The 26,201-nt window shown below is 42.1% G+C and overlaps 2 long non-coding RNA genes across 6 annotated transcripts in view; both read right to left on the bottom strand.

The window, feature by feature from the left end:
* Positions 1 to 1,334: 1,334 nt before the first annotated feature.
* Positions 1,335 to 3,251, bottom strand: LOC147753197 (uncharacterized). The gene is made up of 2 exons (XR_015311920.1): positions 2,680 to 3,251; positions 1,335 to 2,113 (listed from the first exon to the last, which is right to left on the bottom strand). It is a non-coding gene; the product is annotated as an uncharacterized LOC147753197 (long non-coding RNA).
* Positions 3,252 to 3,889: 638 nt separating this feature from the next.
* Positions 3,890 to 26,201, bottom strand: part of LOC111262468 (uncharacterized) — a 39,657-nt gene continuing 17,345 nt past the window's right edge. Inside the window, exons 1-4 of one of the 5 annotated variants that reach the window (XR_015311914.1) lie at positions 25,107 to 25,413; positions 24,682 to 24,745; positions 23,863 to 23,916; positions 3,890 to 4,332 (exon numbers count right to left, since the gene is read on the bottom strand). This is a non-coding gene — a long non-coding RNA (uncharacterized LOC111262468). Of the gene's footprint in view, positions 4,333 to 21,086; positions 21,465 to 23,862; positions 23,917 to 24,528; positions 24,746 to 25,106; positions 25,414 to 26,201 lie in introns of those variants that run through there. The other 4 variants (XR_015311917.1, XR_015311915.1, XR_002681620.2 and 1 more) reach the window with 4 other exon arrangements.

Here is a 26,201-nt window from a genome sequence, read left to right as displayed (position 1 = left end):
GTTGAACTACGCCACACAAGATAGTTATTTCACTTTTCTATCTACATCTGAGCAATGCAGCTTAATGTAAACTGGAACACAGATAGAAAGGTGCTGACAGGAGGAACTTGTGGCTCGCTTTAATAGCGATAGGCGGGTCTTCAGGATGCAGAAACGCGGAGCTGTTGCCCTATGTTGGACTATCCATTGATGTTGTCGTACCAGACTGTAAGTGATGTTCCATGTCGGCTAGTACCAGGAAGTGCTGGGAAGAGGCTAATAACGAGCGACAAAGTAAACTAAGAACGGGGAAGCATGCGGGGGTAAAGGGAACAAACACGACCCATTTTGATTCGCCACTGCTGATTCGGGTCGAATAAACGGGGATACACGTTCGAATATTCACCCAGTCATTAGCACTCGGATGGGCTTCGCGTAGCAGACAGCTCTCGCTTTTACTTCTGCTTATTGCACAATGTCAATGGCTAGAAGATTTTAGAAAATGCCACTGAAATCACATCGTACAGGCACCACTCTCTAAGTGACATTTGGGATCGAGACGATTTAGCATATTCATCAATTGACAGGGTAATAGATAAAATCAACGGTTCGACATGGAGAAGCTGTTTGACTCGAACTCCAGCGAAAAACCTATATATAGCCTCCTCACAAGCTATTAGTAAAATAAACAGAACCAAATTGTGATATCGTTTAGCTACACCCGTCTAACGGTGGCGAACCGGTTTAATGTATAGACCTCGCAACTGGACCCAGATTTACGCGTGAAACTTTTCAAGCTTTTTGAAAAATACCCACCATTGGCACAAGTCATCATAGACAAATGTGAACCGGTCGAGTGAATGTATTATTTTTTTTTCAAATGAAGTTTTATTATCGACTTCGCTCTATTTGGAAAAAAAAAAGAATAGATTATTCGTTTGGAATTTTATGATTCTGGAGAATCGCGTTACATGGATGCATTGCTTGCATATGTTACGCTGATGCAGTAACTTACGGTAAAAGTAGCTGATAAGATACAATATCATTCTTTAAGTGTCTCACTTTTTACTGCAAGCTTAACGGTTGTCCACATAAATGTCACTCAGATCGTACAAGCCGATAAAGCCCCTTGAATGTGTGCCTTCGCTAGGAAAAACTGGAGGGTAACACTTCGACGTGAGTTGAAATAAGACTTTGAAGCAAACATTTCTGATTGAGTCCTTGGCCCCGCTTAGTAATTGCTTTGAACAAACCTAACCGCATAAAACAAGCTAAAGACGATACAAGCCTGGTCATTTATGTGCCTTTTTAATTAGTTGGCTTGGGCTACGAATTAAAGAAATTCGAAGGGCAAATTTGATGAACAATTGAAGTCCAATTTTATATTAAGACTATTTGCTTCTACTCACTTTTCGTTATCGCATCTTTATGTATGTATGGCTCTAACGCTCACTAATTCCATCTTTACTCTTGTTGTGTTTATAAGTTCCTCAATTAGTAGATTGAACTTAATTAGCTTATTGTGACTTTTTCTTGATCATCTTTTCTTCTAGCAAGATTACGTACTTTCGTCAACCAGTCGAAAGAAGGAGTGTTCTGGACTGTGGTGCCAAAATGCATAGCGACTTGTCTACGCTCCCCGATTTGGACGCCTGTTTGCGTTGGGGCCAAAAGCGGAACAACCAGCGGCCTCCTGATGCGTTCTTAGCATCGAGCTTGATCTCCTTGTTCACCTTAGAATAAATGTGCTTATTCCGTAAAGAGCTCGTAGTTGCCCCGAGATAAGATCTGACAAAAAGTTGTTGGCCTGCACAGGGAACAGCCAGCCCACATCCCCGTCGTTCTGACGTGGTTAGCCTTTTACTGGCTTCCTATCAGGAACTTGTAATTTGGTTACGGAGCTGACGAGCGATCAAGTAGAGCACGAAAAAGGAGAAGCTTCTATATGCATATTCCTAAGACTACCGCGTTGAAGTCTGGCTGTCGATGTTGCGAATGCCAACGGAACGGTGAAGCCGTATTCCCGGAAGTATGCGAAGGCCGAACAAAGTGGCGTGTACTTGTACGGACAAGGCATCACCGTTCCATACTAACCGCCGGCTGTACTTGTAGCGCGGGCGATGCCTCCGAATGACTACGACGACGTACGAGGATAGGGAAAGAAAGAATTGCTTTCGACGTGAGAAGCTGACGCATACTATTCCCGCCCTTACTTTTAGATAAAAACTAAGGAGAAATCTCCGTGTCATTGATTTGATTAGACGAAAATGAGATTAGGCCTGAATGGTATGTATGCCTGTATACTTCTATGGGTTACAGGCCTTTACGAGTACGATTACTATACGCCGATATAGTAGGTTGTGTGTCATTCAAAGTTCCTATTTGACCGTTCTTCTTAAGCTATCCAATGTGTATGGCCTTGCTTGGGACATTAACAGGGATATTGATAACTACAGTTGCATTGCAATACGTATTATGCGAACCTATTACATGCGGGCGCATGTACCAACCGAGATGTACATGATGGTCAATTAAGCGGAATTCTCCACTCTTAACTAATTAACCTTGAAGCTGCTGCATGTTTTAAGTCATATTAGGTAGGGCAGTACAATAATTACCATATATCCTACTCAATTTTATAACCCATCTTTCAACATATTATGGGCTGTTGTGAATGATCGATGCAAATGGCATACCTACCTTGCTAACAGCATGTTTACGGTGCGTTTTACCCGAGTCCCGTAATCTATATATGGGACAGGCATTCAGTCAGATATTGTTTCAAGCGTAGACAGCCTCTGCTTGTGTTACACCAGCTCGCGTCTGTTCCAGTGTTGTCGATCGCTTTAGGGCTAAAATCGGCCCTTTGTCAGTTGCAGTCTTTCTACAGAACCTTGTGTGTAGCATACCCCTTCCCTCTGTCTCACTTTTGCACTCTCCGCGCGTCATTTTTGCCGCTGGATGTTGCCTGTAGCAGACTGGAATTGGCGCTCCGCACACAGACACGCGTTCGAGACCCATCTTTAGGCCGTTGAAGTTCTCTCCAGGGAAGCATTGATCTCGCTTTCTTTTTCCCGGTTTTTCATCCCCAACCCGAATGTAGACAAAAGGAGAACAAGGTGATGTATTTGGCCCATTTAGCATTTTCTCAAGTATCTAAGTTGGCTTTCGTCCCGCTCTTGTCGTTCCTGTTGCTGCTGGCTGTATGTAGGCTGCTCGATCACTCAGGACAATTGACATCCGGCCGAGCCTTTGCGCAGGGCGATGAAATAGCGGCTGTAACAACACTTGACGTAAACGTGTAGAAATCAGGCTATGTTAATGATCCGATAGAAATTTGAGGCGAGACAACAGACCTTTATATGAGCATGGAGTACAGGGAAGAGCACACTCAATGTGACATTTATACAGAGCTTTATAGTTTACTTTGGGATATGAGACCTTGAAACAGTGTGAAATGCAAGGAAGAGGTAACAGTGACCCTATAACAAAAATCAGTGATAATAAGAGAGCCAGATCGAAATATTCAGCTAGGATGATGCGTTGAGCATGATTGTTTGCAAATCACCTTAGGAAATAAAAAGTAGTCAATACCATATTGATTTAACTATGCGCTTGATAGAACGCTTATTCGAACGAATATTAATCATTATTTCACAAAGCTATAGTAAAAATTATTTAAAAAACCGATAGATAGAAAAATATATTGATATTACAGGTATAATTTGTTTTCCACCTGTATACGAAAATTTTTTTTTTTTTTCATCCAAGAAGACAATCACACTAATCTATAGACGTATGCTTGTAAGTGATCTCACCTTAAAAACCAATTATTAATGACCTTCTCAGTCGTGCACTGAGATGTTATCGGCATTTTATTAACATGTTTGAATTGTGTTTCAAAGTGGGTGTTTCCGAAAAAAGTTAAGAAAACGTATTCGTTTAAACTTCAACTTCTATCACCTTACCTGAGTTTACCTGTGACGGATTTCGTGGACGCATTTGTAACGAAGATGCGCTTGAAAGTAGGATGTGGTTCTTTATAAGGTTGCCCAACAAAGACGTGTCCATAAACTTGAGCCCATAGCCAGCTGCTGATTCGCAGCTTGAGCCGCACTCAACACAGAGATTATTCACACTTGAGATCCAAGCAAGCTTCTATCGAATGGAATCGAAGCTGCGGCCTGATGATCCTCTCGAAGTTCGGCTGCTGGAATCTTTTTACCAGGGTGGTTCGAGACCACTTACTCAAGTCTAAAGGCAAATGAGCCAAAAGAAACAAACAACTTATCTTTTCCACCACAGAAATTCAGTTAGGGATTCATAGCGTCCAACGCTGTTTTGTTTCCGCACCTGTAAAACGATTGGTTCCCTTCAATCCTTACTTCTAGATGACGGAATAGCTGGTAAACGCCAGACCTTAATTTGCTTGGACTTCAAAAGGCGCTTGTTACTAGAATTTTAGCTATCTTTGTCTTAATCTATTCAGATGTATTTTTTTTCTAGATATTTAATGATCTGACCCAATTAAGTAAGGTTCAAAGGACCTTGATGACTGTACACGCACATTCGTATAAAAGTTTGTAAAAAGCTCTGTTCATATCTTAACGGTTTCCTCTACTAGGATTTACCAGCGCTTCTTCTACATGCGTGAATTGCTACCGGCTTCACGGATGACCCATTTTTTTACTGGCACATTAAATTTCTCTGGGGCTACGACGACGCGCTTAAGAGCGTATTTCGCGCCTTGCTCAACATATTATCGTCATTAATAGTGTTTGAACATATGTCGCATTCCGTATCACGTGGTAGCCCAAATTTCTTACATGTGACATAACTGGCGAAATGTTGCCATGCAGTGGCGGTCGACTCGGCCGGAATTTTCCCGACCCTTCTAACAAGTGTAAGTTAACCTCAGCCACAGGCTCTCATTGACGAGGCTATCCCGAATTTTTCCGATAGAGTTAAACTGGACTTTTAGTGAATAATGCTCTTCAACGGGACAGACGCTGCCTTATTGGAAACCTTTACAGACAACGAAGACGAAGCAAGGCTGTCAATGATACCTCGTGGGGGAGTGGAAGCGTGGCTAGGCACTATAGAGCATAAAATTGGTCGTAGCTTATTATACGTATATATTATAACTAGATATCCGTGCTTGTGCGGATCTGCGGCTGCGTTACAGGCCATTCAATATGCTTCATAAACGGACATCGTGTGCGTCCGCGACCTCACTGGCTTATGTCAAATTGATGGTCACCGTCCGGACTAGATGACCTCAAAGCCGTACCAGACGAGGCAAAAATCTGGTTTAAGGCACCGTGATTAACGTTGTGGTCCCGTGATACGTTAATCATGGCACCTTCCAGTGAGGAAATGCTGCGATTTCAGCAAAGAAAAACAAGCTGCGGCAATCTGATGCTCTACAAGACCCATTCGATCCCTGTTTATTAGAATACATAGGGTAGCCCGATACTTCTAGCAGTAATTTTCCTTACGTGCACCACAGATCGTCTGCATAAAGTATCTGATTACTTATTTGTAAAGTCGACGATTACCGGTTTTACTATGTAGTTCTTATAATATAAAAAAATACCGTAGTTTTTTTTGTCTGCAGTTCCTTACCGCCAACTAGGCAGACTAGATTTTCTAACAAAAATTTTATAATGAATTCGATGTACTTTCATCTGAGTTATCTTAAATTATTATTAATAAAACAAAAAAAAAGGACATTTGCTGCTATAGCACGCTCTAAGAGGCACTAGGGGCAAAATATCTGAAATTAACGCTAATCAGGATTCTAATCATCATAACAATTACTCGTAATTGAAGTAGATTTGTCGAATTATGAATAGCAAAAAGCACAACAAACCCTTCAAAAAATCAGATGTGCATTAACAAACGCACCTGAAGTTCACCTGAAGATCGTTTTACCGAAACACATATGCGTATGATCTGTAAGGTGAATCCGAATAATTACTCAATGAAGCTGTTAGAATCCTCTTTAGAGCACAAGTTTGCTACGGTCGATAATCTGTTCACTGCAGAGAACAGGTTTATATAAAAATTAACCTATTTGGCCACATTTGGAAAATTAGCTTACCTCTCTCAACTGAGGGGATCTTCACTCTAGATGTCCAATATGATACTTTGATTGCTCTTTACATCTCACGCTCCTCGTATAACTTAATTAATTACTGATTGAAACAATACTAATTGCAAAGTGTACATGATGACTGATGCAGTGGTAACCTCGACCTTCTTTTGTTGGCAGTGACTACTTAAGGTACTGTACTGCTTTCGCTAAGGCAAGTTACATCGATACCTCTATCCAATAATCAACGCGATTATAAATCCCTGGCACTTCCCTTTGCGTTTGATGGGTTCGGATCCACAACGGCGTACGGAAAAAGCAACCCGCTGAAGACTAACACGATGACTTCCCATCTAGCGCTAGTTCGAGCCGTTCTTACTCTTCGCAGATTTCTTTCGGATTTGACCCCTACTTTTTATCCTTTAGTACCGGCTTTCATCTTCCAGGAAGTTCGGAAATCGGCTTGTCAGGGTCGACCCACTGCAAAGGGTTCCAGCACTGGCGCAACCTGGGAACAAGTTCGCCGACCCCATCTTATTCCGGACCAGCCGTCCATTTCTGCCGTGTCTTCATCATTCACGACTTCATCTTACTGCCAAGATCGCACATTTACTTTCCGTTCGCTCGTAAAGTCCCAGCTATATTTCTAGAGATGTCGCCTTCGTTCATTCTCACAGCAAGAGATTTTTTCTCGGCACCCCTTTATACTGTGGGGCTAATTTCCGCCTCGTTGCTTATCATTATCTGCCTGCGCTGAGCAGAGCAAAGACGCAGGAATGGAATGCTGATACTGGAGGGGCGTCAGCAGGTATAGACCTACAGCACGATATAGCAGGGGCAGAAATGGCTGCAACAGAGACAGCAGCAACAACGCCAGCCCCTAACACCGAAAACGTCATTACTGGCGGTAAAGTAGCTTCTGTAGCATTAAAGAAGGACCCGCCAGCAGACCTTGTACCGGCCTTCTCTTGAAGTTCTTCTGAGGGACCAACGCAGTGGCATTGCACATTACACATGCCTCTATGATGCACTTATTATATATTTATTTATTTGATAGGATGTGCCATGTGGACCATATGGTCCTCGGAATCATCTACAGGGAACAGCAGCAGAAGCTGAGACAACTGGGGGCAGTTAAGTGTCGCATTACAACTCAGCGCATCAGTGTTGTCAGATTTGGAATAAAAGGCTGTCACTGTGACAACGGCTCTAGATAAAAAAAAAATGAGGGGAAAATAGGGATGCTACTAAAGAAGAGAAGCAAAATGCGTTGAGCTTCCGGAAAAAATGTCTCTATAATCAGCTAGGTATTGCTGTAAGTGCGAGAGAAGCAAGCCCACTTCACTGGGCTAGTTGGATCGTGACTCGATCGACAGAGCAAGGAAGCCGGAACGAGTTGGCAGCCGTTAACAGAATTCAGCCACCGCTTTGCTCTCCGACGGTTAGACTTCTTTAGCCTATTTTAGGTAAAGGTGATTCTCGCTATGAAGTGAAGGAAATGCTGTCGTACCTAAACAGCTCGAATGCGCCAGACGACCTATTTTTACCCTTCCGCTCTAGATATCGCCAGCCACGATTTTTCATGGGTCGGAACAATTATTGAAGAATTCACGATCAAATGTTTATATGATATAATACAAAAAAAAGATACGTACGCGTATTCTACATAATGTCTGCTCAATTTCAATGGTATGATATCGAAGAAAAGTTAACGTGTGTTATTTTTGTCAGATTTTATGTACCCTTTTATGTGACCAAATTGTCAATTACAGCAGGCAAGACAAGATAGCTTATTACCGCCCTTCTTTGCACCCATTTACAAAGTAAACGCGAAAATAAGGATAGGTGTGCACGACATAATTATCTTAATGTTTTTGTATCACAACGGAAATGGCTATCAAAGAGCCTGGCCTGCCGTTGCGTCAGATCATTTGATACGTAAGTGCATTCCCCGGTGTGCTCATATGCTTCTGAGTTATCGTACCTTAGCATTAATGTTGACAACACTGCTGACCAACTGCGGCGGCATCGCTGGTAGACGTGCAACAGTACGCATAACGACACTTGGTACAACATGGTCCTTGAATCAAGAAACAGCCTTGGTTGACCAATGGAAAACGAGTTTTTCCCTACCTCGAACATGTCTACAATCCTTTACCGTTGCTGGGCTTTTTTCTCCGAGAAAAAATATCTTAGTTGTTCTTGGCTTTCTGTAGGCGACAGGGCAAGCAAAACCTCATCTAGGCTCTATAGTTGGTACTTAGTTGGCACCCAGACGAGCATCCTATTTTCTATCGTCTGTAGATACCTCTGAAGAAATCACATTCGCAGTGACAGGCGTCGCCTCCGGTTTCCAGTAGTTACAAAACTGCCTCAATAGTCCAGCTGCTACCAATGCTTCCCATGGAAGGAGGAGGAGCTCAGGCAGAAACAACCAGAGCGGTGCAGCGGGCTGCGTGCTGGACGAGACTGGCGGCAAACCCCAGGCGCAAGGGGACAATCACACGATGAACTGAACGGACAATACTAGCCGAAGTGCACCGCAAGCTATTTACGGAAGTTTTCTACAGTCGATGATAGTATAGCATGGAGCAGTAGACGGCATCAGGACTGCTTCCATCACCTCTATCTGCAAAAAGCACCACAAAACGCTGGCGTTTCAGAGCTCGTTCTTCGCTCTTTTTAGCGGCAGTGACAACACGTACATTGGCGACATTGTTTTGCCGGTGTTAGCGCTCCAACTCTGCTTTTGCTGTTTTGGGCACTATTTTTCCTGCAGCTGGTGGGCAAACAAGAAAGCACATCTCAGAAATAAGAGAACCCACCACCCCCGGCGCTACTACCACACTACATGCTTTCCATATGAGCAGTGCAGCTCATTAAAAGTACCATTGTCTTTGTCTGAACCTCCTACCATTATGATCGGCCGGCGGATCGGTTGCTCGGGGCGTTAGCTGATTGCCTCTCGCACATCTAACTCCTTTTCTCTGCAGGCGGGGGGGCTTTCCCTATTCCCCAAGATGAGAAGACCAAGTGAAAAAAAAAAGGAGCAATTGTAGTGTGCCAAGCTTATGCACTGTTAGAAGCGGGGGAAACCACTTTCGAGCACTGACAGGCAGGAGCCTCAATTAACGTAGCAGCGTACTCATACGTTGCCCCTAGTTTGCGGTCGCTGTATGACGCTGGAGGAAGACCTCGGTTGTGTTGGCACCGCCGTCAACGAGCTCGTGAGAACTCATCAAAAGGACGAGAAAAGTGAGTGCGGCTTATTGTTGGTGGATGATAGCTATCCACTGCCATCTACATTGTGCTAACTGTAGGGTCCATGGAAAGAAGAGAACAAGAAGGCCATTGTTTGGTTTTAGTCATAGACGCATACGCTATCGTCGACATCTTCTTCTGTCCCTTGCCCCTGGCTTCCCCAGCGATAGATAACAGTACGTCTAAATAAAGAGACAAAGAACAGTAGAAAAGGAAAGAGAGAGAGAAGGGAGACGACGACGGCTGTGATCACTTAAGGTGTTATACATCATTAGTAAAATAGAGGAAGGGAGCGGACTTCGCTTGGGGTTTCACATGAATGTTTTAATCCAGTAAAATGTACTGCCTTTAGTTAATCTGTATTGCAGTTTAATTAACAATTCAGATTCATGAGTCATCATAAAACATTGGCACGACGTGCGTCTGCACGCTATTTATCCTAACTACAAATGGTGTGTTAGTTTTAACAGTACGACTGTAAAAAAAATGTAAATCTCTGCTGGCTGGCTTCATATATTTATGGCACTAAAGCTGACACAGTGATCAAGGTATTCACGAATTACCACTTATCCCGAGTGCACTACAACCGAAACCAGACGCAAAGACCGTAGAGTGTCTATGAAAGGAATTACCAATCCAATAGTTGGATAGCTTTGCTATGTGCGAAACCTATCTGCGATCTAACTGAGCAACGACTCAAAGATAACTGTTAGCTAACTAACACCTCGGATCGACAAATTGGGAATTTCGAGTTCCGATACTGCAACTCAGCTCCGTCCATTGTCTTTTCAGAGAGAAAGAGATCGCTGAGACTCGAAGTCCCTTTTGTGAGAACTCTGAAAAAAGCCGGCGAGGCGAATGGCAAGATGGCGACAAGGAAAACGCACCTTATATGGACGTTACTTTAAGGATACTATACTCAGAAACACTGCGAATTGCATAAGGGCATAATTTGCTCTGCGCCATTTACTGTGTGTAGTATACTAACACAATATGTGATACCGAGAATCTTTCTATCGTCCAGTTTTGAATGGAGCAGCATGGTGGCTCCCTGACTACGCACGGCGAGACATACCGATATAATAAAGCTCATATGAGTTGCTTATAGCGTGAATTTAGTGGAATTTATAAATTGCACCGGGCGAGACACCCAGGCTAGATCGGATCATAACTTTACCAACCGATTAAAAGTTTCCAGAATATCCTCGTCTCAGAAAAGAGTTCTGATGATTCCAATATACGAGTAGTAGCCGAACGGCTTATATTTTGTTTGGAACGCTGATTACCTTCACGGTGAACGAGAACTGCTTGACAATTTATTAATACTATAAACGAAGTTGAGATGAAACGTTTATTGAAGAGGTCACCTTCGCGAACTACCGTTCCCTGCCTGGTTATTCACACTTTAGACCGTCAGACGTCGGCTATGTACTTTGAGATTCATTGAATAAGAAATTAGTGCGTTCCAGGCCGTTGGCTAAATATTGATGGCTCTCAGAGCTACACCGGGAGACGACGTGCGGTGATTTGAATGAACCTCAATACCCATATCCCATATGGATGGGTACAAGTGTAGCACGTCTGAAGCAGTAACTATTTCTCATCATATTTAGCTATTTGATCGAATACAAACAAGTCTGGGCTGGACAGAGTATTTGCATCTAAGTCCTCTTGAGAACTGGGCGTGACGTATGTGCGTAACCGCTTTGTAATTATCAACTAGGCAGTTATTATTTGATTGAAACTGGAATCCCGACAAATTGCTCGGCTAGGTTTGTTTCACCCTCTTTCAGCGTTGCAAACTTCTAGAGATTTCAGAGTGAAAGTTCTAATAATAATAATAATAATAATAACAGAGATAACGGAACGTTAGACTCTGAATATCTTTTGACGATTTAAAATTGCTAACCGCAGGCTAAACACTGACAAACAAAATTGAATTTGACTCTAGGTTCGCCGATTCCGAAGATGGTACCATTTACCAAATATTAATAGCAAAATCGATCGTTGCGGTATAATGAAAATGGGAGTATTACCCGCTATCACATCGAGGCGATTCGGTGTGATTACATTTGGAAGGGTGGCACGTCAGAAACGGATGCTGGAACCTACGGAAATCGTTCTACCATATGAGTATCCGAAGCTGACTATATTGATGAAATCCTTGCCACCGGAAAGGAAAACCGTTACGTGGATCGTGCCCTCTATTCGAAAAGAAAAAAGAAGTTTCTCCCGAAGGATTAAGGGATTTACGAAGTGCGGTTCTCAAATAGGCGGGATCGATAGGAGAAAGAAGGAGAAATTAGAAACATGATTTAACGTCCAACACTTTTTACCACTCTTCTCACGCCCTGGCCGAATCAAAAAGTTAAGGCGAAAAGCGTCCAAACATCTGCCGCAGGGCACGAAAAGGTATCAAAGGATCGTCAATCGACGCTCTTCAGAGGCGTTTCCATTCTTGAATGTCTCATTTTGCATTTAGATCGAAAGGAAGCTGTGTACACAAGAAACAGAAGAGACGGACACACATTTGCTTAACGGACACAATACATTTACACATTGAATTATTGTAGAATACAAAGGCACATGTGCAGATTCATGTGAAGGGTTGAGATTGAATCCGATGCCATAATTCTGATAGCAACTACTACAACTATGAACGAATGAATTTCGCTTACGCAATTCAGTATGAGCTATTCTTGTACGTGCACAAAAGTTTAGTTTCGTAAAAAAAAAAAAAGGATTATAAAGTTAACAACTTCGAAATAAGTTCTAGATGGTAGCAGCCACCTTGTCGAGCCGCAAATTCGTTTAATTGGATTTGATCGACTGTCATTGTTTTTTGGGCAGTGATCTCTGCTGAGCAAAGCATGATCATGCAGTGCTTAGCAGATCAATGATACGCGTCGCCGGAAACTGCCCCGGTCCAAAATTATTCGACAAATCGAAATTGCGATGACCATAAGATCCACAAACAGCGATAGGCTCGCAGTGGTTTGCAATTGCCGTAACTTTTCTATAACAAACAGAAAAGATTCCGTTGCGAAGAACCATACCACGACGCATTGAGTCACAGTGATCGAAAGGTCATTTACAATGTACGCCACTGTATAAGCCATTTTCAAGCTGGATATTCGCTATATGTCGCGACAATGCATAGATGTAAGTTCAATTGCTTGTGAACCCCCTACAAACATAATTTGTACATTAAATACTTGGATAGAACAATAACAATATCAACTATATGCTACAGATATAACACTCGGGTACACTTGTAAGCCCCAGTTTCCATACAGTGTTTAGACTTTACTTTAGCCGCGTTTGACCACGTTGATGAAGATATGCTGGGGCTTTTTCTATACTTCGGTTAAAATTCGAGCATGAAAGACGATGAATATACAAATTGTCTCTTCTGCTTGGTGTTTGCTTCTGGATACGTACTTTGAGCTCTAAACTTTAAGTTTTTGAAGCAATTCCAAACAGCGCATTCCGAGACTTTTCGCGGAATAGTCAACTGAAAGTCAGCTAGAAAAATAATTCTGATAAAGTACATATTAACAGAATTTACAATAAACCACCAAAAACAACTTAATCTGCTGCCTTCGTCTCTGTCGTGTATCACCATTTCGATTTCTTCCACTTTTCCCGTTATTATTGCCATTGCGGATGTTCGTGCGCTGTTATTTTAGAACTAAATTCTACAATAATAATATGATTGCGTTTTCTTTGGTCTCGCTATCTTTTATCCCATACCTGCCCTCCACTGTCGTTTCTTGCCCCTTCTGGGCCGCTTAAAGTTCGAAGAATTCAATGAGAAACGATGCCGATTTCTCATTGTTGTATCTTCGCAGCGGTGGCAGCAGCCATAGTTCACTGGGCCTTTTTCGAATCGTCTTGATATAGCGCTCTTTGTACACAGAAACTGCTCACCTGAACGGCGTGCTATTTTCTATTGGAATCTTTCTATTTCTCTTGCAGCTCGAAGTTCATGCTCCAGCAAGTTACCTAAAGCGAAGCCTGCGTAGTTTTTAAAGACGGAGGTCCGCAGTCGAACATAGCAGCCTAATGGTTCACTAGCATCGACCAGCGTCTACCAGTTCGGCCTAGTCAAGCAGCGAGCTTAAGCTATGCTAAGTTAGCTCTTTCACCAGTTTGCAGCTACAGCAGCTGCGGCAGCCAGATGGAATCTGCTGACCCAGCTTCAACTTCTTCGCACATACGAAAGCGAAAGTATTGGACTGAAGGAAGCAGTCTCGACGGAGGTCAAAGGGAGTCGTGAAGTTCGTCTGGAGTGAGGGCGGGTTTCGTCTAAGTGACAACTTAGTTAGCTTTCCTTTTCAGATGAGCGCGTCGCCTGCCGTAATGCTTGTTTCGCCTTTTGTTTGTATCGCTTTTAGTCCTATCTCGCTAATTTTCTAATGTTTTTCTAATGTTTTCTAATGCTTCCAGGGGCCGGCCTACAAGTCACACGGACTTGCTGCAAAACCAAAGAGGACATTATACGAAAAGCAGGACTACGCAATTTCACTTAGCATTCTGCCGAATCGATAAATTCTTAATGTATTGATTACGTGTGTGAGCAATACGTTAAACCGGGGAAAAAGGCATCACTGTATGAATAATACGTATGACTCCACCTGAGAGTAACTGATTAGAGCACAAATGATTTGTTTCCGAGTGAATTTGAAAGGTCGTTTTGGGAAAATACAGTATATGACTTCAGATATCAAGATGATACTATATAATTATGGTCGATTGTGAGGGACGTTGTGGGTTGCGCATGAAATGTTTAGGAACGAATAAGGGCAGATTTTATGCTGACGGTATATATGATTATGAAGCAACTTTCGTATTTGTTTGATAGTTATTACAGGACATTGCCTTTGCTTTTGTATCTGCTTTTTTTAGTCAAATTCGTTTGTGAATCTGAAATTACCTCGTCGACTTAGTGCTCTCTGCTATTCGCTGAATGAAGGGGTAAATTTTTCGGTTCACCATAATAACTGTAAATTCCTACTGTTCACTTTGTGCGATAGGCTGCATTTTTGCTATTTCATGTTTTTTTTTTTTTGGTATAAGGACAAACCGTGAAATCATGTCGACAACGCAGATGTGTAGCTTTTTTCTTTTTTACTTAAATGTGAAACCAACTACTATGCCAACCCAGGAATCATACGTATTAATATGTGCGCATATATATTTGAGATCCAAAAACGCAGTGCGCGATATAACGGCCCTTATTTCATTGTTTCTCGGCATGCGAATGCTACGTATAATAAACATCGTTAGAGAAGGCCAAAGTTATGGCTACTCAATTAGACCTATAACAGCCTGAAATAACCCTTTAGTCTGAGATAAGCATTTCTTTCGCTAAATGTCGATGGTCATATACCACAAGTATAAATACGTCTACCGAAATAATCATACGTCGCAAATTTCTGTATTATTGTATTTCCATATTTTTATAACATATTAACAGTAATATCATATTTATCCTTTGGACTCTAGAACTACATCAAAGATCAGCAAAATACAGGCGTACAACATACGGTAAGATGGGTAAAATACGGCTCGTGGAACTCATTGTTGTTACAGGAACATCATAGTACGACAGATACGATTAACTGTACACTATAGATAAAATAACTTTTTATGACTATCCCCACTTGGTATATATATATATATATAACTTCTAATCAAGTCTATGTTGTCATGTTGATTTAATACCATACATAGGTTTGTTGTCTTACGTATCCTGATTCATATACTGTCCCGAAATACTGTGCTCTCGGCCAGCCATTATGGCCCTTGCTAGTAATCCATAGATTTACACAAGGGTAAGCGATGTTTCGTGTTTGTCACCATTGTTTTTTTTTTATATAAGGTCCTGCCATCGTAGTATTTGGGTAGATTTTCTATGTCGTATTTGTGGTATCGAATGTGTACTTCGATAGCAACCCATTCCTCAGTTATTATCCTCCCTTCCCCCCGTAACTAATCTTACTAAATGCTAGAATGACATTTTTACAGAGTTGGACAGCTGACCCAAAAGAGGCATCGGCCTTTTAATCACTAGTTGGAAGGCGAAATCTGGGTACGTGTTTAGCTGACCCGTTGGGTTTTGCCTACAAAAAGGCGGAAAATCCAGGTATCTCAATTGCTATTTCGGAAATACTTTAAAAATGATAATATTGACTACTAGGAATGGCTGTGAGACGGGATATCCCACAATCCCGAGCTTATTTCAGATATCATGAAACTATTAATGCCCCTTCAAGGTTTCGCTAATCATGAAAAAATCATTCTCTCATTCTGTAGTAGCGGTAGTAATATATACGTTTTAATTACTTTTAATTGGATCACTTATTCAAACATCGGTCTGTATAGCTTTATTTTACATGACCCGTAATTATTTCAGATTTATTATCAAAATCTATTACGACATTTTCACCACACAAATAGAGTGGACAATAAGCATGTTGCGGTACATCTGTGCAGTAAACACAAAGTTTTTCGAATTACCTTGTGTGTTTATTCATAGTTTTTGTTACCGATTTTTAGAAAAGGTTTTGAAGGGGAAATGTCGCCAAAACAATTTTTTGGCCGGAAACAGGTGCAATCAAATACCTTCTTCTGGCATAGAATACCTTGCTTGTCTGTGTGCTACTTCCTGCCCGGCAACAAACACCGATTTCCTCGAGCTAATTTACTCGTAATATCTTTGCACGCACCATATTGTCACATTGGGCCGAAAATTCAAGAAGAGCCGTTCGTGTTTCCTTGCGACATCAGTGTGCCACAGCCAATGCGCCAAGCATCCAGCTGCAGACATGACATATCTAGCGAAGGATGAGCGATTTTTTCTGTAGTGATAGGCAAGCAACTTCTTTGTACACAAAAAGTCATAACTTCGCATTTTCTCGGTCCTATGTAGCTCTGCTAGACATTAATGTCTGACCATGATAGCTATATCAATAAGCGACATGACTAAGGCGGTTACTTCGTATCCTACGATGATTTGAGGCTATTTATGTCACTCCTCTATGGGTTTTAGTAATGACGGCGATATTCTAACTTTATCCTTTAAAAACCACGTCCCGATTTCTGCTAATTTCTAAGGAAAGTTCACTGTGTTCCTTACAACAAAGCCACTGCAAGTAAAGGCAGCAGTGGTGTCGATGTCGTTTTAGCCCCTAGAACTGTTTCCCCGGTGCCCCCTATCGCCGACACATAATTGGCCTGATTCTTTATTGTTGTCGTCCTCCATACCCGTTTCGTCCGGGACGGCCGTGAAGGTCGGGGGACGAAGGGTGGTCACAGGCAGGAAGAGACGACAAGGAACGACTTCATGCTGCGTAGGATATGCTTTCAGAGACGTAAAATTTTCAGGGTTTAAAATGTACTCTTGGTCCGGCGGGGCTGAAACGTTAGTGCTTACTGCCTGTACCTTTTTTTCATTCGTTGTCCTCATCTCTCTAGTCGTCAGCTGGCTGCAAACACCACCAAAAATCTTCTGCTAGCCCTCCCGCTCTGTGTTCCAACCCGAAAGAAGTCCCGCTGGGTGACCAAAGTTGCCCGGCGGCATCGAGCAAAAAGGAAATAACAGTCAATTTTACTATGGCTGCCCGCTGCCGTCATCGAAGGACAGAGACGCTACAATGAGTAATTAGCAGGGCGCAGTGGTAGCGTGGGCGATAAGTTCATTCCCCTTCCGATCTTCGCGGCGCGTAAAACGACGCAAGGCCAAACCCGACCACGTGAGTAACTTAACTGCAGCCAAGAGCATACACCCAAGAACTTCCATGTCTCATTGGACATAAACGACGCCAGGGCATACGCAGAACACTTCGAAAACACCCATCTTTGTGCCACCCACTGCTGCCGTAGAATGGCCATGCGTGCACATTGAGCTAAACGTCCGAATCCTGTCAAATCCACTGCCATCCATTCTAGAAGGTCCGTGTAAAGAGGGACAAAGTTGATCGACGAAAATGTGAGCGCGTAAAGAGCTAAAATGCGAAAAATGTCGGGAAGTATTGATGGGAAAAAGCGGCTGGAAGAAGAAAGAAACCTTTTGAAAGGCTAGAAAAAGGCCTTGCGAAATATTTTCGCTAACCCGATCCCCATATTACCGGATCTTCGGATTGCTGTCAGGAGAGAGCCAAACAATACGCCCTTGTCAACCTCAACAGAAATCATTTATTGCCTGCTGTGCCATATAAATATCTGAAATGCTCAACTTTCGAAAAATGACACGAATACGCGTATATGCAGGAAATTAAAAAAACCATCTTACGCCATGGTACGTGTCGCGGGACCGCAAACCAAAGAAGATATGTTCATTTAATTGTATATTTTTCGTACTTTACGCTCCCGCGCAAAGCTGTATCCTTTGAATGAACTTTGATATTTGTCCCGTTATATTTCGCTTTATCGAACCATTTACTAAGTCCTCTAAGTGATCGTTGTGAAAACACACCTCGCATTATTCGAAGCCTCGGCATTAGCTAAGCGATTATTTCGAGCTGTTAGTGTGGCACATATATGCTCCTCATCACTATTAAGCAAAACTGTCGATCTGTCTGAAGCAATAGGGACATAAACCAAATCGGTAGACCTTCACTTAAGCCAACTTAGGGAGCACTGAATAAGTATTCTCCTTGATGTGGCTAACATGGCCATCTGGCTAGCTTATCATAAAACTTCCTCTGTCAAGAGAGAACATTGATCGTGTTTCTATGTTACAGGGATGGCCCAGAATAGTGCCAGCACGCTAACGGCCCGGGGTCTATTTCGTACACTTTGGAGATAGCAAAATCTTGTCCATGCCGTTTATGACACTAAGCGTGAACTGGTGCTTTAATTAGCAATATGGGTTGATTCTATGTATATAAAATCATCCTGGCACCTTAATACCGGTGTGGTTACTTTGTGTACTGTCTAACCATGAACTAGTCTTATGTGTCTCGTAATACACCTCGATAAGATCTCATGAACCGCAGAACTAGCTCGCCCGTTTATTTCCGAAAGAAATCTGAATGCTGAAGGAAATATTCAACACAGGCCACTTGACTTTTTCAGATTTCTTATATGCTTTAACGTTATCTGAAACCAGACGGCGATATTCTGCCTATCTAGCCATCTGTCGTGTCTATTAGCTGCAGCAAGGATGCCGCATCTCCACTAGAACCGTTCGTTGAAGTCACAACGGTGATGTGATGTGATGTCCATCTGGGGCATCCGGTTCTTTGATTGCGATCAAGAAGTGTGCTTCCCTTATGATCCTCTCCCCCCAATGGTGGCGAATGATAGTTGATTTGTCGAAAATGTCGCTGCTGTTACTGCCATTACAAGCTATGCAGCGCTTGCTGCTGGTACTCTTGCAGCTGCAGCTGGCGACGCCGTTCCTCCATTGCCAGTTTGCATGGTTGAACTCAGGCGATGTCCAGCTGACGAGTACTCAAGCATGCGCCGCCTGTGAAGCTAGATGCCTGTGGCGAACAATAAAAAGATGTAGAAGAGTTTTCTAAAAAAAAGAATGACCTGCTACACTATACTACCACAAGCAACGAGCACGAGGCGCGCATACTATAATACATGATAACAATGGCGAAAGCGACAGTCGAGGAGCATTTTGCCATCTAGACTGATAGACCTTTCAGTTCTCAGAAAGCCAATTGTCAGGCGAGTACTGGTGAATGCAGGGAATGGATATTTTCGGCATTCTGAGACAGTGACCGCTGCCTGCTGGATTGAAGTCGAAACGAGCAGAAGCGGTAGCGGCAGACGCAAAAAAAGATGAACAATTGCGGCAACTCTTTTAGCCCATCTGTCCGGTCGTTTGTTAGCCGGATGATCAGTCGAATAGGCACATCCCTCAACACTCTCGCTTGAACAGGGCTTCTTCCCGCAGACAACGTTGTTGCTACTAGTATTGCATGCTCATCTGAACGATCATCTCAATTCCACCCTTCACCATCACAACGGCAGCGGTAGCACGGTCGGTGGACCACCCGTGACTAGTAGTCGACCTCGAGCACCCGGCTTTTTTCTATCGACTGTATGGGACTGTGCTGTGGTTTAACATACAAGTACAAATCTCGGTGGCATAACTGCAGCAGTTGTTAACTTCTATTGGAGGGCGTTGCTAACCTTGGCAAAGGCCAAACAAGGTTGTGCTGAAAGGGCCTTATTTAGCCACTGGTGGCCTTAAAGGTCTGTTGGCTAGCTTTGGATGATTTACCCTATCCGCCGCTAGCAACAACTGAAATGGTGGATGTCCACCGTAACCAAACGAATGCATGCCACTCGTTGTAAATGAGCAATGAGAAATAAAGCCGATGGAAGTCAACGCGTCTATGCACTTTATGGTGGAGTAGCGAGCGAAAAACAAGGAACAAGGGCAGACGAAAAAAATAGAAAGACTATTAATGCTAAGCATAATAAAGACAACAACAAAAGACAACTAGAGCAGAAATAACGAGGACTGGCCATACTCTTGATCAAATCAAAAGCAACGACCGGCTGCCCCAAACAAAATTCTACGCACGTTCTATAAACTAACTTATAGAACGAGCTTCTGTTTTGAATAGAACCTGTGGCCTAGAAATAGGCCAAAGTTTCTTGCGATCGGCTTTTTAACGGCTGGACAGACTTCGTCCGTGCATCGCTTCCGACATGGGTGGGAAGAACAACCACAGATCACGGTACGCCGACAACATAACCCAGCACTACCATAACATTCACACGTGTAGAGCAGACTCAAAAGAAATATGAAGTCAAACATTTTCTAAGTAATAGTGTTCGTTATTTTTACTTACATCGTTAATGCAATTTGATTAGCGGCGCCAGACCTGTAGTGAAAACAGCTACGTGGACCAAATCTTTGTACATACGCAAGCCCATTGTTACACGTATCCATCTCATTCAATCAGCTATTTTGGTGGATTTTTTATATGAGAAATATGGCCCTGTACAAACTATATACGAAACAGTAAGTTGGATTTAATAATTTTTGACCTAATATCTGGTGTGTCTGTTATTTATTGCATTGTCGAGATATAGTAGTATTCTTTTAGAAAATTCTGACTATGCGAAACGTATTTGCGGCGCACTATTTAGTATCAAACCGAGTGGATTACGGCGGAGCAAAAGGTCAGCTTGAGGTTGACGTCTTCGAAGAAGAACAGGCCGATTGAATGTTCGTTTCGTTCTATGCAAGTAAAGCACCTTACTTAGAATCCATTTTGATTAGGCTAGGTCTAAAGAAACAACGAGCGTTTATTAAAAGTGCATGATGTACCTTGGTCGTGTTCACCCATTTCAACCTTACTGCTCTTTTTTACATTCTTGTATTTAATAGTCTGAGTGACAGCTGTAATTCGGCCATAAATATTCCATGTCATTTTCAGTGAACTTTATTCAAATGAGTGAGTTTGTCCTGATCCTTTGGCCTTCTGCAAGGTTCACCAAGAATATTTGGTTACCAAACTTCTTCCCTGGGGTTGCTTACGGTTACTAATTAGGCATTTCGAATGGGTTGCATAAAGACAAATATGGCTATGGTCTTCTAGCAAACGCAATTATTCAATGCGAGCTTACACAGCGTCGGTTCTGACCAACATATTGAACTGGGCTATCTGCTTTGCTGTTACAGTTGTAGATTAAGTGGCTCGTTTATACTGTGATATAATCTAAATATATAGCTATCGTAGTATCATGGTATATTCTAACATAGTTAAAAAGACCCGCATCAAAACAAATAAGCGTCGTACGGAGTTTTATTGTTCTGTAGCATACGGTTTACTTTTTCAGCTTTTTAGAAATATAATTTTGCATGTTCTCAGAGACGCTAGAGACTGTGCATGAACCAGATCCGCCTAATTCGTACAGACGACCCGATCCCAACTCTGAAGAGCATATGGGGATTTTTATGAGCGCTCCCATTACTTGCAGAACATTCGGTTAGAACAATGGCCTCCTATACGCCCTCACTGATGACAGTGGACTCCGCCGTGAACGAAGATGGGGCTGGCATTGTTAGGCTTCCTTTTGTGTATTTCATGAATATCAGTAAGATCACATCGCTCCATCTTCTGTATCGAAGGCTCCGGCAAGCAGAAACCTTAAACTTTGATGACGACCGATAGGTAAGTATGCGGATTTAGGACCATGCTAAAATTAATAGGGTGCGCCTTGAAAAAGACCATACACAAAAAGAAGATGTGCTAATGTGGCAGATATACCTAGCCGTGGCCGCCATTGTACAGGCGTAACGCTTCATGGTATTGCCAGTGTCTACTTACTGCTGCTTCTGATTTAACGACAGCCTTTTCTTTTTGTCAACCACAAATCACCAAAAATTGTCTATTTTCGTAGCTGAACTAGACCTTTTCTTCTACGCCAATTCAGGTATGAGTGCGCCGCATTAATTTGAACAACTAAATATTGTTTAATTCTATGATTATTCTTAATAACTAATTTACCTCCGCCAGAGCCTCCGAAACAGATTTTACAGGATCGCTATAGACATTCCTACGTTTCATATCGAACACGAATGCTTATCCGAAGATAGATAGGAACATATTAATAAATCGATGGAAATTACTAAGCAAAATTGAGAACTAGTTAGTAGAATGACTGTGAAAGTACCCCGTTACTTCTTCGTATAAAACCATAGTAAGTCTGCTGAAAATTTGTCTGACTTCGGTCGATTACGCAGGACGAACCAGCAACTACCTAGGCTACTTAGATGAACTAGGACATCTTTCTGTTCTTCGTTTATAACATATTACATAACTCAGAGTTAAATTGCCTTTTGGAGAAGCATTTCTTATCACAAGGTCTCACTAGTGCCGGGCTGTCTTCCTACCATTTACGCAATTATCCTACACCTTCCTATAAAGAAAGAAACTTTTCTACCGAGGCGAAACATGTATCGTAGGATCACTAAATGTTGTTATGATGTTCAACCAATTTCTCGCATGGGTTCCTCGCAGCCTTGTTCCCATACCACAGAGAGCCCAGTTCTTATTTGAAAGCTACTCAGACGCGCTGTACAGAACGACGTGGGGATTGAAGAGATGGCCGAACGAAAAATAGATAGTTACAAGGCTAGCTCACATCTCCAAAATTGATTGAACACGTCGGGTGCATGTGGAAAACAAAAGAGAACTACATACATTCTGACAGCTGTTGGTCTCTTACTTAATTACCACACAATAGAACGGAAAGTACTATAACAGTAGGTCTATCGAAAATAAGATACATTTCCCAGACTGTCTTGGACGACCGGTGATAGAACGTTATCCGTCTGTAATTGCGTGAGTTTAGAGCATGTCACGAAAGAAAATTACCAAGCTATTGGGAAATACAAGAAGCCACAATCGGCAATATACACTAGAATTGAATCGATAAAAACATACTGCATAAGGATCTACATTCAATGCCTACGTAACTTGTCTTGTAGGTCGGACCAGAGTACCTAACTAACGAGGTACTAACGAATTTGTCCTGGGATCAACTTTTTCTGCTTTATGATTGATTAACTGTAGACGAATCGATCTGGGTTGGTCAAGCTTTTAGCGTCGACAATGTTTACACAGGAAGGAAACTATAGGAAAAGAAAAAAAAAATTTCTCCGTAGCCTTGAATATAACCTCAGTTAGGTTTTACAGAAGGCAACCCTTTTAGGCATTTTCAGTGGAAAAGAAACAACATGTCACCTCTAATTATTTTTTTCCAGATAAAGCTTTCTGTACATCAATTAATCGACCTGATACACTGGGACCGCGACGATAACATACCACACAGTTGACAATAACGGTGTATTGAAATGTATTGCAATTTTAAGAAACAATAACTCTACAGCTCAGACTTATCGTTAGTTAGCTCGTGGTAATAAATAAATCAAATTGGCAGTAGGCATATAGATAGAAAACAGAAACTGGGAACAAATCTGAACACTCAACCCACGTACGCTTCTTGCGTATCGACGCCAGCTGTACTGGATCCAAATAACCGATCTAAAATTAGCGCAGTTTTTTTTTTATAACTAAACATAGAATTCAATTTCAATGGTGTTAATTTTGACAACAATATAATAGCGTTCAAATACATGAGCTTATGAAAAAAAAACAAACGGAAAATGATGAAATTGATGATTTGGTACTAGTAATTTTTTTAATGTAAATTAAAAGTATCTCTCTGGTTTTTTCGTCTATATAATTGAACATTCACTCCACAGAGAAACCTCTGGGTGCTAGCCGACATTAATTTATCAATGGGCATCAAGCCTAAATGGTTGGCAAAAGGACCTTACACTTGTAGGTAACACAGCTTTTTAAAGTTCTCAGTTTTTAAATGACAACATGAACGTAAAACCTGCGTATAAGCTCGTTCCTCTTTAAAATGCGAGATGTCACATTTTTCAAAGCAAAGGTATCTAAACTGAGTAATTGTCTCTACCCGGACTTGTGGTGGCAATGAAATTTATACTTAGGTCGTTAGAATTTATGAAAAAAACTTACCTGTTTGTGAAACTTGTACAGAAGCCTGAATCGGGGCAGTGTTTCGACTAAAGGCTACAAACACAGGGAAGCACAAAAAATGCTTTTACGGGTTTTCGAGGTGATCAACACAAAATTGAATTACTCGACACTGTGTATAATGCTTATATATGCTTATATAATTGCTTGCTTAGTCATAGAATCTCTCGTTCAGGGGGTTATAATAATTGGACAGCCCAGCAAACTCCACAAATTGTCTAATAACTATAATTGAATTTCCTAACGAGCTCCCATAATTGCGTACCACTGCATGAACGAATCCGCTATGTTATCGAATGATTCACTTTTTGAAGGACATCGTGCCATATGTCTGAGCATCAATGCTTTCTCTGTCTTCCTTACTCACATATAGACTGACTCGTTCGTGGAGTGAGGACGCCGAGAGAATTACCATTGAATGAGGAAAAAGCTACCCATCCACTTGGCCAGGCACGTTACACTTTTAGTGCTTTGAGCAGAGGATTAGGCTTTGCCCCACACACTTCAAATGATCTCTGCTGCTATTTTTATTAACACTCAATGAGGATAATTGTCTTCACAACTAACTGCTCTTCCTCTTCAGTTTCATCCTAAGGAGTTGGTACATGAGAGCTACAATTCTTCTTGCAAAACAACATAATTGCGTACCTATACAAGGTGAGAAGTTAGATTGTCCGTAAAAAATTTGGCCAGTGCTTGTCGAGGCAGTAGCTGAACATAACCGACTAATCCGATCAACAAAACTAGTGATAGCTAGCTAGTTAATACACTAGAAATTAATATACTATGTCACAAAGACACCTTCAATCCCCACGAGAACGGATACGTGACAAATGCTCCATAGACGATGCCGGTAACTCACAAACTGCAATGAAAAGTAAAATTCAAATATAGCGATTAGGGGCATGATTCACAATAAACATTTGATAGCTAGCCTTATTATCATACAATTTACCCGCTGTTACCTAGAATCAGCTGATTTCTGGATATATATATCGCTACATAGAAGCACTTGAGCCAACGCGCCTATCTTTCTTTACTTTCATTCGTTTCGTATATCATGGACAGTCGACACACATCTTAATCGTGTAATAATCCTCGTTATGCCTGTGTTAACGAACTCGAACCGAAAGCCAGCCTCGGCGTTATGAAGAAGTGCATATGTATAAATGGTCGTCATTGAACGATGCCTGAATGGGGCGTTTCGGTTCTCTTTCCAAACGTACCGTCCTCACTGAGAAACTCTTATCGATTGCGTAATGTCTCGTGCATTTATTCCACGCTCGATTAACGTACATGGTTTCGCAATTTCCTCGCTGGCGCATCCGCCCTAAGGTCACCTCCTCAGCCTAGTCCCCTTAACTCAGTTCGTTGCCTTTTCTCTATAACATTTCGTACTTTTCGACCATAGTCACCCGATAGACAGGGCCAACGATATCGGCTTTTACAACCATCTTCTCCACTTAGGTTGAGCAGACAACCACTTAGGCGGTAGCCTAAACGGTGCCCTGGAAGCTTTCCATAGTCTTCTGGTTTCTTTTTACACACGGTTACATTTGCCCTTCGCTATTTCGCTTGTATATCTTGCGAATCGCTGCGGCACTAGTACCGCGTTAGGTCGGCACCTCCTCCCCTCCCGCCTTCGAATCTTTGCTCAGACGCGGTGTCGGCTTGTCACATGTTTCTATGTTGCGTTTCGATAAAGATTTATGCTTCAAATCCCTGCCATAGCCGCCCTGAATAGGACCTACTCTCAGGTTGGCTTGCCGCTTGTAGCACTTTGAAGTAAACGCAGATAGGAGTGTCGAGTGGGTAATTCCCGCAGTTGTGCCAGGAACTGAGCTGGCTGTCGGAGCGTAAAAACTCCATATAAAGCGTAAAGGGCGTTGTATGTAATTCCTAGAGCAGACAGAGAAAAAGGGTGTCTCTCCCTGTCGATGCACAACTAGGAAATTCACCAGTCGAATCAGCGCGCCACCGGCGTTATAGCCTAACTCAAATACATACATACGTTGAGCGTTAACTAGTGATTCGCGCGTTTGGGAAGAAAGAGATACATGTGGCAACCATTGAAACGGCTTTAAACCCTCAATGGCTTTACTTGATTTGAAATGTCGATAGTCTCACGGTGGCGGCATACGACGATGGCAATGACACAATGCGTTGCTAGATTGTACGCCATCAAAACAGCCGGAACATGGCGTGATGGAGTCATAGGTAAGATATATGGGAACACTCCACGAAACCAAATTAGAAGGCAGCGTGCAAAATAATTCCATTATGATGCGTAATTGTATGTTGTATGATGAAAAAGAAATGCG

This window comes from Varroa jacobsoni, unplaced genomic scaffold (genome assembly GCF_002532875.2).
Source record: "Varroa jacobsoni isolate VJ856 unplaced genomic scaffold, vjacob_1.0 scaffold_664, whole genome shotgun sequence".
NCBI classification, from domain to species: Eukaryota; Metazoa; Arthropoda; class Arachnida; order Mesostigmata; family Varroidae; genus Varroa; species Varroa jacobsoni.
This window is presented reverse-complemented; position numbering and strand designations above follow the sequence as displayed.